The following is a 15,008-nucleotide window of genomic DNA, read 5'->3' as shown; positions in this document are numbered from 1 at the left end:
GTAAATGGCATCCTCCAAATTAGAGATAGCTAATAACCTGGCTAGCCACTGTTGGAAGGACGGTGCTATATAGCCCAGCCATGCTGAGGCTATACACTATCTTAACCCTTTCGATGCTCATGACGAGCTCAGCTCGTCATGATGCACAGTTGAGCTGTGCTGATGACGAGCTGAGCTCGTCATGACACCAGCAAAATGGCAATTTTCAGCACAGGGGGGGGGAAAACGCCTAGCAGCCAAGGTGTTAAGATCGCCATAGCAATAAAGATGAGCTCATGTCCTATATTAGGGTTGCTAGGATCGACGGCCCCTAATAAGATTACTTCACGAGACAGAGCTATATCCCTTTGCAAAAGTGTGGCTAAAAATTTCTCCATATCTTGTTTTAGAGATGATAGTCCAGCACATGTGGATAAAATATGTACACAGTCAGCATTAAATACCATGCATCTTGGGCAACATGTTCCCTTGCCGCTCCCCATTGGGCAATTTTATCTGGCGTATAATATAAGAAAAAGCAAGTTTTGTAAAACTGTGCCTGTAGTTTGGTAGATATAAGAATAGTTTGAGAGGGTGAATAAGCATAATTAAATTCAACAGCAGATATTCCTATTGTTCCCTGCTATTTCTGTGAAGATTTCTCCATATCATCTAGAAACAGTGCATTGAGAAGGGAGTAAATTCCTTTAACAGTACTTTTTCTAGTCGCCCCTATTATCCTTAAAGTAATTGTTAAGTGCCAGCATGGTTTTATTCCAGGGAGATCGACTATTAATCACATCCAGAGAGTAATCACTCTATTTGATAGCACGGAGGCTACAGGGGACCCTATGGCATTGATCCTTCTCGACGCTGAGTAGGCTTTTGATAAGGTCTCCTGGCAATTTCCGTGGGGCTCTATGTCTAGGGTTGGGAAAAAGAAAGGCTTTATTCAGGCAGTGCAAAAAGTGTACATCAACCCCAGGGCAGTGGTAATAGTGAATGGAAGCCTAACCAAAGAATTAATAATCTCCAGAGGAACACATCAGGGCTGCCCTTGCTCACCATTGCTTTATGCAATATATATCGACCCCTTTATCCGTAGATTAGAAGGAAGGAGTAGTTTCTTACCTGTAACTCCAGTTCTGTAGTAGGGGTATCTCTGTTATAGTCATAATCTAGTGAATAGTCCCGCCCATGTGCGGGGACCCCGGATCAATCAAAAATAATCTCTTAAGCTATCTTCTTTGCAGTCCTGCATAGACACTTAAGAAAAAATCAAGACAAATAATGCAAATTATAAGGCTGCAATGGCCACCACTTCATCTAAACAGTGAAAAGGATAGCCAACAATGTAATTTTTTTTACACATTTTACCAAGTTTTCCTCATAGAGAAAAACTCCCCTTCACCAAAATCCTTGAAATGATAGAGAGGAAGGGTTGGACAGACAAGCCCCCATAGGCTGCCATTATGTGTCTGGAAAAGGGATACCGTGCCTTTAAGGAACTTTCCAGAGACCCTCGGTATCCCAGCATGCACAGCCAAGCCCTTTTACTTTCAGTTCTTTTCGAAGTTGTATAAAGCAAGGCCTGTAGCATACAGTACATTATCAATTTCTCCACCGGGGAGGAGGGCGGGCGCTTATGACTATGAAATAGATACCCCTACTACAGAACTGGAGTTACAGGTAAGAAACTACTTCTTCTGTAGTAGGGGATCTCTGTGTATAGTCATAATCTAGGGAATAGAATGGCAAGCCCATCCTAACAAACCAATTCGGCGGTGGAGAAAAAAGACAACAGCACTACTGTGAAAACAGATTTCTCAACGAAGCCTGCCCAATCAGAGCATCCGCTCTGGCATCAGAGTCCAGACAGAAGTGTTTAGCAAAGGTATGGACCGTCTTCCACATGGCACCCCTACAGATAACTGCAATGGAAACATTACATAGCAAAGCCGTCGTAGCCGCTTTGCCCCTGGTGGAATGAGCCTATAAGTTTTTGTTAGCCTTTCGGTAACATAACTGGATACAGGACACAATCCACCCAAGATGGACTGTTTTGAAGTGGCAAGACCAGTCCTGACCGACCCATAATTAATAAATTGGTCTGACCTACGAATGACCTTTTTGGAAAAACGTAGGTAAAGTTATAGTCTGATAGACATGGGAATCAGAAAAACACCTTAGGAAGGAACCAAGGGTGAGTACGCATCAGAACCTTAGCAGCACGAAATACAGTATACGGTTTTAGGCAACACAATGCCTGAATTTCACCCCTTCTTGCGGGCCGATGTAATGGCCACGAGCTAAGCCGCCTTATATGATAAGTGCTATAGTGAAACCTTATGAAAAGGTTCAAAAGGTTCCCTCATCAACCTGAACAGCACCACATTCAGCTCCTCCAAAGGCGAAGGGCGCCGAACAGGAGGAAACACTTTCTTCAATCCTTCCAAAGCATCTATAATCACAGGAACCTTGCAGAGTGATGTCTGTGAAAAGTATCTCCTATACGCAGTAACACTGTGAGGTGAACCTTAATAGAATGAAGATTAAGTCCAGATTGAGCCAAATGCAAAGGTAGGGAAGTATGACAACTTCCTTGCAGGTCATCGGAACATAGTTCCCGGACGTACACCAGATGCAGAACCTCTTCCACTTAAAGGCATAGGAAGTCCTAGTGAAAGGTCGCTTAGCCTCCTCGAGAATACCCATGCAATCATCAGGCAGAGTCAGGTGTCCATATTGCACTATCTCAGGAGCCACTCCGCCAAACCCAACTATGAGAGGTTGGGGTGCACCATCTGCCCCCGAACTTCCCAAGAAGGTCCGGCCGACACGGCATCCGCAGGTGGGGTAGAGGAGACCTGTGAAGTAGGTCCGTGAATCACCACTGCCGGGGCCACTCCGGAGCAATGAGGATCATCCATGCTCTGGACTGAGACAGCTTGATGAGTACCGCCAAAAGCAGGGAAATGGGTGGAAAGGCGTACAGAAAGCTGTTCAACCAGCTGATCCATAACGTGCTCCCCAGATTCCCCTGTTGGTAAAACCTGGAGGCGAAGCCTAGGCATGTTCTGTTGTAGTCGGTGGCGAACAGATCTACATCTGGAGTGCCCCACCTGTCGAAGATGTTTCCTAGCACCTATTCGTGTAGGACCCACTTGTGGTTCACTCGCACCAGCCTGCTGAGTGCGTCCGCCTGAGCATTCTGCCCACCTGGCAGATGGGGAACCGTTATCGTCAGTCCTCTGGCTAACAGCCAGTGCCAGATCGCCTGTGACCTTGTGCGCGATCTCGAGCCCCCTACTTGTTCAGCTAATACCTTGTGGTCGTATTGTCCGTCTGTACAAGCAAGGAGGTGGTCTGGAAGGAAGGATGAAAGACCTACAGTGCCAAGTGGACAGCGCTAAGGTCCAGGAAATAGATGCGATACGTGGATTCCGCCGGGGACCCCTTTCCCTGGATCTGTAGATGTCTGAGTGCGCTCCCCAGCCGTGGAGAGACGCATCTGTGATGATATTCTGAATGGGAATGTCCTTGTGGAATGGAACCCTCTGGAGGAGATTTTTTGTGGAGCACCACCATCTCAGGGACTGTGGAGCGTGAAGGGACAGGGGATCCTACCGTCTCAGCTCCCCCGCTTCCGGTCCCACTGATACTCCAGACATTCCTGCAGCGGCCTCCTGTGGAGGCGTGCGTGTGGCGTGAGGAAGATGCAAGAGGCCATCGACCCCAGTAGAGAAGACACCGTCCTCACTGTCGTAGAAAGAACAGCCATGAGAGCCTGACCTTCCGATGGATCGATAAGTGCCGCTCCTCCGAAGGAGGCACGCTTCCAGAAAGAGCATAGATGGAGGCCCCCCAAGTACTGTAGGCACTGGACAGAAGTCGGAACAGACTTGGACATGTGTATGCGCAACTCCAGCTAGTTATGCAGAACGACCGTCCTGTTGAAGCGCAATTGCGCTTCCTGGAAGGTGGAGGCGTTGATCAACCAGTCATAGAGAAACACCTTGTACTTTCTCAGGTGCGCAGCCACCACTGTGCATTGTGAGAAAGTCCTGGGTGCAGACTCCAGTCCAAACAGTAATACAGTGTACTGCTAGTGATTGGCGCCAACTAGAAAACGCAGGAACTTCCGGTGTGTCGGTGCATTGGGCACATGGAAGTACGCATCTTGCAGATCTATAGCGCAAAGCCAGTCTCCTCTGTGCAGCTTAGGAGAAATCTGGTGCAAAGACAGCGTGCAAAACTTCTCCATGCGAATCCATTTGTTCGCTTGTCACAAACCCAGAAAGGGCCTGAACTCGTTCTTGTCCTTCTTTCGCACCGGAAAGAACCGTGAAGAAAGATCCTTTCCCCTTTGAGACAGATGGGCGTCTTCTATCGCCCTTTTCCTTAACAGGGTAACAGCCTCAGCTTGGAGGTCACGCAGCTGGAACTACGAGCGAACCGGTGGAATTGCTGGAGGAGGGCTGACAAAACAAAGACTGTATCCCTCGCAACCAACATTCTGCACCCACTTGTTCTCCACTCTGCCCGATAATTGTATCTGCTTCCCCTCACCGGAGCGAGTAACGGACGAGGGGGAAGTAACCCCTCAGGGCTTAGACCCGGCCGGGCCTTAGTTCACCGAGGAGCATCGAGCTCTCACTGTGCACAATATACTTGTGAATCATACAATGGTAGCCCAGGACTACAGACAAATTCTGAAAGGAAAAACGCTGCTAGAAAGGGTGGAAGGCCTTAAGCCATTCTCCATGCCTTCCAAACCTACAGCCTTCAACCGTCTCCAATTCAGATCTCATGTGGACTACTCGCTACCCGCATGGAATCCAAAGGGTTGTCCAGAAGTGGGATTTGAACCCACGACTCCCGAGGAGACTGCGACCAGAACGCATCGCCTTAGACCACTCGGCCATACGGACTTGCCCCAAAGAACGGGAGATTAAAAGCACACTGCTGTGCTGCAGGCTGCAGAGATGGCAGATGAATACAAGTATGTCCCTGTAGAGAAAAAACCATGGCAATACCTGGGGGTCGCCAGGAGAGAAATATCCGCTCCAGCGCCGATGAGTAGATCTGAAACCATCAGGCCCTTTAGACCATCTCTTGTAAGGCGTCCCTCGTGTCTCCCAGCAGGAGATCTGCAAATTGGTGAAGAAACCCACACATACAGGGATCTATCACAATGGCTCAGCAAGAGCGTGCCCCAGCATGCAGTTTACATGCCGCCACCCCTGCGACAAAGTCAGAAGTAGGTTCAAAGCCAGAACCTCCTGGCAGGTGGCAGTAGACGAAAGTGAAGTACTGCCAACCAGTGAACAACCCGCTAGGAGGGAAATATGTAAGAGTAGGAGAGCACCTCCCCGCACTCATTGAAGATGCATCCCTGGCATAGCTGAACCGAGACCTTCCATAACGGTGAACCTAATGGAAGACAGCGGAACCTATGCGACCAATACCCTGAGATCTCGTTCTAGGTCATCAAGGTTCCACGGGGGTCGCAGACTGAAAGGCCAAAGGCCCCTGAGGCGGTGGGTGGTAGAGGGGCCGGAGAGAATTTCTAGGCATCCCCGGTGGTATCACTAGTGGGGGCAGAGCAGGAGGCGACCTAGACGGTGAGTAGGTATGTCTCGTTTGCCGAACTGTTTGGCTACAGAGGTTATGACCGCCGTAACGAAGTAAGTTAATTCCTGTATTGAAGAAGTTTTACTTATCTGGTACAACTATGTATGACGACTCGGTCTACTAGCCCCAGGAGTATTGATCCTACGTGCATTTGGGGCCACCTGTTGATTTACGGACAGCTTGTTCACGAGCGACCTGGATCTAAAGGGAATCTGGATTATCTGTTCCAGTATTGTCACGCCAATTAAGATCCTAGTCTTCTCTTTAGACTAAAATTGCGTCTCAGAATATGTGTCTGAGTACCCAGTGTAACCCCCTTAAAAACTATTTACCTGGATTTTAAGTCTATATATATCTGAAATCAAGATAAAGACTGTTTAATTGGATTATACCCATTGATTGCGCCCTGACGAAGGAATTCAGGACCAAGGCTTCCTGTCCGAAACGCTCGTCGGCGTTTTTTGTGTGTTATATGAAAAAGAAATTTAAATAATTGTTGTTCTTTTCTGTATATATTTTCTGTATGTGGTTATAGTGTGTTAAGTATATTTATTGTTTAGTGTATGCTGTTGAGTTGGTTCTAATTGGTGAGACGGTTGCATTTGAATGGTGTGAGTGAGTGGTTTGCATGGAGATGCGTGATGGATGTAGATATTGTCCTGTTGGGTTACACAATGTTTTGATTTATACATGATGATAATTTATTTGTGATTTACCTAAGAATTGATGTATAATAATTAAAGAACCAATATATTTTTCTAAAATATTTTTCTTGTGTGGGGCAATGTATTTATTTCTATGATTTTTGGATATACTACCAATGTTTAAAGTAATTATCTGAGAGGTTTTGTTCTCGCTTTGAAGAAACCCACACATACAGGGATCTATCACAATGGCTCAGCAAGAGCGTGCCCCAGCATGCAGTTTACATGGCGCCACCCCTGCGTCAAGCGCCGGTATTGATTCCGCGGCGGTAACCCATGACGACGACATCACTACGACGTCACCATCACCAAGATATTGACCGTCTCTACGTCATTGACCACCAAGACGTCAAAACGTCCCAACGTCGACAAACACTCTTTCACTGCGACGTCGACTTCACTTCGACGTCGAGCAGCACTGTACTGAGGCTCCGAGCATCACTGCTCTTCGAAGCCGAGCATCACCACCAAGCCTTACAGCTCCTCGAAGTCGAGCATTACTGTTCCCTCGACGTTGAGCATTACTGCTCCTCGACGTAGAGCAGTACTGCACCTCGACGTCAAGCAGTACTGCTCCTCGACGTCGAGCATCACTGCTCCTTGACGTCGAGCATCACTGCTCCTTGACGTAGAGCGTTACTGCTCCTCGACGTCGAGCATCACTGCACTTCGATGTCGAGCATACCATGACGGCGAGCACACCTCGACGTTGATCCTCACGTCGACCACCACCAGAACTTCGAGGTCCTTCAGGTCCACTCCTAGACATTGACCTATAATGTTGCGTCGACTGGAGTCCTGGTTTGACGGAGAGTATCCTGCTCTCGACGTCGTAGTCTTCGACGCTGACCGGAACCGCGTAATTTTTAAGACGCGTTCCCCAGAGGGCACAGCATGGGACTCGGTAGAGGACCTACCCTCTCCTTACCCAGAGGCCGAAGAAAATGCCTTCAAACTTCCCTGCTCCAAACATGAGAGCCGAAGCCTCCTGGAAAAGAAGACAGAGAAGACAGGTGTCAAAACACAGGCAAACACAGAATACAAACTCTGTGAGCTTCAGCTTTCGTCCTTATTTCAACTGCAGTCACAGTCACAAGTGAGCTAGAACTAGCATAAAAGACAAGGGGACTGAAGAAAATTCTGCCAAAAAAACACAGCAGAATGTAGATAAAGGCCAAAGACGTCAAGTGAAGCTGTAAAAATCCAGAAATAATCACTAAAAGGGAATAAAAAAACTCAAAAAATGAAGAGTTAATGCTCCAGGTTCCTGCTAGCAGGAGCCGGAAAAAAGAACTGAAAGTAAAAGGGCTTGGCTGTGCATGCTGGGATACCGAGGGTCTCTGGAAAGTTCCTTAAAGGCATGATATCCCTTCTCCAGACATATAATGGCAGCCCATGGGGCTTGTCTGTCCAACCCTTCCTCTCTATCATTTCAAGGATTTTGGTGAAGGGGAGTTTTTCTCTATGAGGAAAACATGGTAAAATGTGTAAAAAATTTGACATTGTTAGCTATCCTTTTCACTGTTTAGATGAAATGGAGGCCATTGAAGCCTTGTAAGTGTTAGGCTGCATTATGTGTCTATGCAGGACTGCAAAGAAGACAGTTTAAGAGATTATTTTTGATTGCTTCGGGGGCCCCGCACATGGGCGAGACTATTCACTAGATTATGACTATACACAGAGATCAACTGTGGGTCTAAACAAAATGATCCATGAAACAATGTCTGATGTGTAACTCACTTCTAGATGTGGTTGTGAAACTGAAAAAAATTTGATTTAAGCACAGCAAGATTCTTCCATGTTTTGAAAGTACCCATCAGTTATCGTCCGGTACCACCCTTGTCATCATTTGGGCCTCCTCACACCAAGGAGAGTATTCTCGCAGCCACTTATAGAGTATAAAGTGGGTGCCCCAGTGTGTGGAATGTTTTCAGGAAGGTGACCATGTACTGATAACTACAAAGCAGTGCATAAAGAATAGTGTGTGACTAAATGTGAACTCTAAAATTGGAGAACCGGGAGGAAAAATTATTTATTAGGTACCTCACATGTTTCCAATGTTTAAAAACCAGTGCGGGAGTATAGTAGGTTTAACAAATAGCTACTATATATATCATAAGGTCAACATGTTTCTGCAGTCAATGGACCCATAATGGTGTCCGCTGCTTTCATCAGGACCATGTCTCACAACTGCTGACTCCCCAAGTCGGCACAGAGGGAAGCTTGGAGTACCGACGGTTAGAGCGGTACTCTACCTACCTGAGCCGCAGCGTAGCATTTTCCTCCTACCTACCAGTAGTACCTAGGAGAACTCGTATTTACTCAAGAACGTCCAGGTGACACCTGTATCACGTTAATTAAATATATGAACAATAGTTACTTACCTGTAATCTGTGGTTCTCCAGTATTGGTGTCTTTCATAGATTCACATGCCTGAATCATTCCCCGTCGTCGGAGTGGGAGCCCACGTTACATAAAAAAAGCAGTAAAATATACCCTTTGTACATAACAAATAACAATATACCCAACCAGGAAGTAAAGTAGCCCCAGCTACAGTAAATAAAACTTCCACATTAGAACCTATCCAGGTCATTATGTATGGACCAAACTGCAGCCAATCAGGCCACAGCTCCCACCAGAATACTCTCCCCAGAGACCCAGGCTCTCAGATTTTGTAGCACCGGAGTGTACCGGAGTAAAGTATAGATAAAACAGCCTGAGTGAGACTCTGAGGGGAGGTGGGTGGGTGCATGTGAATCTATGAAAGACACCAATACTGGAGAACCACAGATTACAGGTAAGTAACTATTGTTCTTCTCCAGTATTAGGGGTGTCTTTCATAGATTCACATGCCTGAATCAGAGTAGTGAGCAGTAATAGCCATAGTATCATACATAGCTCTTGGACGCTAAGGCACATAGCAGTAATGCAAGAACATAATGAAAAGCAATAACACAATAGGCGTCAAAAGAGCAAGAGGAGGTGGGAAAGAAATAGCAGAGGCTCACCTTATTGGAAAAGATTACGCAGGACTGCTCTTCCCACCGAGGCATCGGTATCGCTCGAAGAATCCAGACAGTAATGCCTCGTGAATGTGTGCCTGCTGGACCAAGTTGCAGCTCTGCAGATTTGCAGGAGAGGCACACCAGCAAACAAAGCAGTCGAAGAAGAGACTGCTCTCGTAGAATGTGCTCTGGGTAAGGTCTGTAAGGGTTTACCTGCCTGTTGATGGCAGAGCCCTATCGCTGAAGAGACCCACCTAGCGATAGTTTGTTTTGTCACTGCACAGCCTTGTCTTGGTTTGCCATGCGCAACAAATAGCTGATCCGTCTTCCTGATGGCAGCTGTTCTGGAAAGATAGAACTTAAGACATCGTTTGATATCTAGCGAGTGTAGAGTTCGTTCAGCTGGTGTCTGCGGATTTGGAAAAAACGTTTTAAGTATGACTGGCTCATTCAGATGGAAATCCGATGGTACTTTGGGCATGTACTTCGGGTTGGTGCGCAGTATCACCGAATCATTCGTGAATTGCAAGAAAGGTGGTTTAGATGTAAACGCCTGCATGTCACTGACCCTTCTGGCTGATGTTAATGCCAGTAGTAATGCAACTTTCCAGGTGATGAATTTCAGATCAACTTTATGAATCGGCTCAAAAGGATGGCGCATGAGTTGAGCTAATACAATATTCAAGTGCCAGGATGGAGGTGGCCGACGTACTGGTGGAAACATGCGAAATAAACCTTTAAAGAATTGCTGGATTATTCTTGAGGAGTATAGTGAATTCGTACCGTCTTGGCGGTATCTGGATATAGCCGCTAGAAACACTTTAAGTGTTGAGTGTGCCAAGCCTGATTTAGCCAGATGTAAAAAGAAGGGTAAAATCTTGTCTGGTTCAGCATGCATAGGATGTAAATCCATAGTTTTGCACCAAGCACAAAAACGCTTCCATTTAAGCCTGTAAGTTCTGTTCGTAGAGGGTGCTCTAGCATTGTTCAGGACTTCTTGACAGTCCTGTGGAATGTTCAAGTGTGCAAACTCATGGTGTTGAGGAGCCAAGCTGATAATTTTAGAGAATGAGGGTCTGGATGATTTATTTTGCCGTCCTGAATTGTCAGAAGATCCGGAATTTGAGGCAGCTGAACTGGTTCGCACTCTGAGAGGAGAAGAAGCTGTGTGAACCAATATTGCCGGGGCCACCATGGAGCGATTAGAATCATACGACACGGTTGTCTCCTCATTTTCTTGATGACCTTGGGAATTAAAGGAATCGGAGGGAAGGCGTAGACAAAGAGTCGTTCCCAGTTCATTGAGAGAGCGTCCCCGCAAGATTCCCTGTGGGGAATCCAGCTCGCGAAATGGACACATTTCTTGTTGTGGTAGGTCGCGAACAGATCTAGATCGGGGCGACCCCATCTCTGGAAAATTCGATCCAGTGCTGGCTGATGCAGCTCCCACTCGTGAGTGCTGCATTTGGATCTGCTTAGGGAATCTGCTAGTACATTGGCTACTCCTGGGACATGTACTGCTGCCAAGATGATGTTGTGTGCCAGGGCCCAATTCCAGATTTCCTGAGCTTGCTGAGACAACCGGGCTGATCTTGTGCCCCCCTGTTTGTTCAGGTAATGCATGCTCGTCGTGTTGTCTGTTCGGATCAACACGGACGAGTTTGACAGAGTCGCTTGAAAAGATTTGAGGGCAAGGAAAATGGCCCTCAACTCCAATAAATTGATGTGCCATGTCCTTTGCTGTGTGTTCCATTTGCCACTGATTGTCATCCCTTGAAGGTGAGCGCCCCAACCTTCCAGCGAGGCATCCGTGGTTACGATGAAACTGGGGACTTCTGCGAGAAAGGCGCAGCCTACTTGCAGGTTGCGTTCTTGAGTCCACCACAGGATTGCATTTTTCATCCGAGGTGTTAAGACGATGACATCTTCAAAGGAACCGGATATTTGCACCCATTGGTGGCTGAGTTCCTCTTGTAGTGGTCTCATCCTCAGACGACAGTTTGGGGATAGGAGGATGCACGATGATAACATCCCTAGGAAAGACTTGAATCTTCGAACTGAAACGCACTTTTTTCTGAGGAGTGCAATCGCCATTTCCTGGATCTTTGCTTGTCTTTCGCTTGAAATGAAGACTTGAGCGTGTTTGGAATCCAGAGTCGCTCCCAGGAAAGACGTCCTCTGAGATGGTATCAGGTCCGATTTTTTGAAGTTTATTGAGAAACCTAAATTTTGAAACAGGCAAAGGCATGTCTGGATATGATTGCTTGCGGTGGCATAGGAATTGGCCTTGATAAGGCAGTCGTCCAGATATGGGTAAATCTGGACACCCTGCAACCGTAAGTGGGCCGCCACCGGTGCCAACACCTTTGTGAATACCCTCGGGGCTGAACGTAGCCCGAATGGAAGGACCTTGAATTGGAAGTCCCTGCCAGCCACTCTGAACCTTAGGAACTTCCTGTGCCTGGGTAAGATGGGTACGTGGAAGTAAGCATCCTGAAGGTCCAGTGTTGCCATGTGGTCGCCTTCCGTCAGAAACTGGAGGATCTCTTGGAGTGACAACATTCTGAACGTCAACTTCTTGATATATTTGTTGAGGGCACGCAAATCGAGGATGGGGCGCCATTCCCCCGATTTCTTGCGTATCAAGAAAAAACGAGAGTAAAATCCTTTTCCTCTCTGATGTTGAGGTACTTTCTCGATTGCCCCTTTCCGAATCATTGCATTGATTTGGACGAATAGCTCCCTGAGATGTGCTGGGGGCGGTCCTTTTGGGGGCGAATTTGGAGGGGTCTTCACAAATTCCAATATGTGACCTTTTGAGATTACATCCAAGACCCATCTGTCTGTTGTAATATTGGACCATTGAGAGTAATGCAGGGATATTCTTCCTCCAATTTGTTTCTGGCTGAGGCAAAGTGGCGGCAGGACGCTTTTCTCACTTCTTGTTGGCGTTGTCTCTGCCCCGATAGGTAGTTTAACCTCGGGACAGTGTATAATTACTCCGTCTTTGGCCATAAGGTTGTTGCTTGTAAGGCTGGTACCTTTGGTTGCTTTGGTTGTTAGAATATGGGCGTTGCTGGTAATATCCTCCTCTACTGGAGAAGTTACCCCTTCCTTTTGCACCACGAAAGGAAGATTTACGGTACTGCAGAGTACCTAATGATCGTGCGGTTTCCGTATCCTTTTTAATGGATTGTAAGGCGTCGTCCACATGTGTGCCAAAAAGGAACTCGCCGTCATAAGCCATATTTAAAACCTTGGCTTGTACTTCTTGTCTAAAGGACGTAGATTTTAACCATCCCTCTCTTCTAAGCACTGCAGCTCCTGTCAATTGTCTGAATCCTGTGGCCGCCACGTCGATAATTTCAGACGAAGCACATTCACCTTCTTGCAAAATTTTGGTGGCCTCAGAGCGGTCTGGCTCAGGCAGTTTCTGGATGTATGGCGATATGTCAGACCACATTTGTCTGTCATATCTACCGAGAATTGCTAACGAATTTGCAGCTCTAACTGTGGTGGCCGCAATAGTAGATACCTTTTTACCAATGGTATTGAGGCGTCTTCCGTCCCTGTCCGTAGGAATCGAGATCTGAGTTGAAGGGTTCCTAGCCCTCTTTTGAGCTGCCTGCGCAATAACTGAGTCCGTTTTCGCCTGACCGATGAGACAAGCAAGTGAAGAGGCGGGCGCCCTATATTTTTTGTCTACTCGCGGCAATACCGCAGGAGAAGAGTTTGGCGTGGCCATGATCTTAAGCCCTTCCTTCCAGATAAAGTCTATAATGGGAATAGACCAACTTTGTTTCTGAGATAAAGTCTTAAAATCGTACAGAAAACATTCATCTTGTTTAGCCTCCATTGAAATAAGAAATCTTTTAGTAGCCTTGTCCATAATCCTATGGAAGTTCGCTATATCCACCGGTGGTGACTCAGCCTTCGGTTGTTCATCTGGGGATGGCGTATCTGCCTGATAATCTTCATACTCCGACGAGTCCGATTTATTCAATTCCCCTTCCTCATGGGTGTCCTCATCAGAATTGTCATCCTCCTGTTGGTGGTGGGAGAGAGGTGTGGTAGGCCGGGTATGCTGTGTCTCTTCCGACATACCAGCCCTTGCATTTTGACTCACTTGAGGCTGTGGGGAGGTAATATGAGAATCGCCCGACTCCGAAGGTGGGAAGCGGCGATAATAATCGCTTAGCATATATTGCAAATTTTCAAAAAGTGCCATTGGCATCTGCATCCCTGGCGCTGGTGTGTTCACCAATGTAGGTGCCTGAATTTGCAGTTCTTCTTCCTCCTGATCTTTAACCTGTATCAGTAAGTCAGAAGGACTTTCAGCCGCTTGGAACATGTCATCACCAGATTCTTCCTCAGAATCTAAGAGCCTGTCAGGCATTTGGAGTGGCGATAATGGCGTGGATTGAGATGACCTTTTCTGCAACAAAGCTGCAGTTGTGGCTGGAGATGGTAGAGGTATGGCAGTGCTTCTTGCTGACCATACTTGCAGGTCTGTACAAGACGACAACTTTGGTGTGGGTGGATTGTCTTGTAATTGTGGTAAATCCGAGCTTTGTGTCGTCGCCTTCGACGTTGAAGATAACGGCTCCTTCGACTTCAGAGGCGGTGTTATTTTCGTCGACGTGGTGGATTTCGTCGTCGACGAGGGAACCGTCGACGGAGCAGTCTTCATCGTCGACGGTGCCGTCGACGAGACAATCTTCACCTTCGTCGACGACGCTCTCGTCGACGCGTCCGTCGACGGGGTCTTTTTCGTCGTCGAAGGGTCCGTCGACGGTATCTTCGTCGACGATGGCGTCGACGTCGGCAAGGTCTTCTTCGTCGACGGAACAGCCGTCGACGACGACGAGGGTTTCTTCGACGATTGTTTCATTTTCGTCAACGTCTGATCATCGACGAGAGGTGTGACAATCTTCGTCGACGAGATGGGACGAATTTGAACATGAACATAAGTTGGAGAGGAGGCTGAGGACATCACCATAGTGGATTTTGGTGAGGAGAAAGTCAAAGTAGAAGTCATAGCAGAGGCCGCCTGACTGGAATTCGGCAGAGCTGTTGGTGCCTTAGTCACAGGTCTCACAGGAGACACTAAAGACTCTGTTCTTTTTAAGCTTGGAAGCTTCACAGACTTCTCTGAGGATTTTTGACTTTTAGAAGTCGAAGGCTCACCAGCCTCTGAAGCGATCTGGTGCTTCGCCACCTTAGCCTTAGGAGTAGGCACAGCACTCTCAGCCCTCCTCTTCTTTGACCCTTTAGAAGACTCTGAGGCAAAACTTCCTACCTCAGAAAGTGGCGCATCTTTATCCTTTATCCGCTGAAGCCACAGCAGCAGGCGACCCTCTCTATCCCTGAGGGTCTTAGGAGGAAATTTGCGACAGATCTTACACTCCTTAGCCTGATGGTCAGGGTACAAACAGTAGATGCAGCGAGTGTGTGGATCTTCCTTAAACAGCCTCGCTTTTCCACAAGAGTCACAGGTCCTGAACAGGGACTTTGAAGTAGACATTGTAGAAGAAAGAAACTTGACAAGTAGAGAAAGAATGAGCAGAGCTCAGAGGGACTCCCTATCACAAGACGTGCGGTAAAAAATCTGAGAGCCTGGGTCTCTGGGGAGAGTATTCTGGTGGGAGCTGTGGCCTGATTGGCTGCAGTTTGGTCCATACATAAT

General features: G+C 47.2%; 1 protein-coding gene across 4 annotated transcripts in view; it reads right to left on the bottom strand.

The window, feature by feature from the left end:
* The window catches only part of FANCC (FA complementation group C), a 1,396,321-nt gene that overhangs the window by 173,969 nt on the left and 1,207,344 nt on the right, over positions 1 to 15,008 (bottom strand). The window lies entirely within an intron of this gene.

Source organism: Lissotriton vulgaris, chromosome 3_1 (assembly GCF_964263255.1).
Source record: "Lissotriton vulgaris chromosome 3_1, aLisVul1.2, whole genome shotgun sequence".
NCBI lineage: Eukaryota > Metazoa > Chordata > Amphibia > Caudata > Salamandridae > Lissotriton > Lissotriton vulgaris.
Note: the sequence above shows the minus strand (reverse complement) of the source record. Positions and strands in the feature narration are given on the sequence as shown.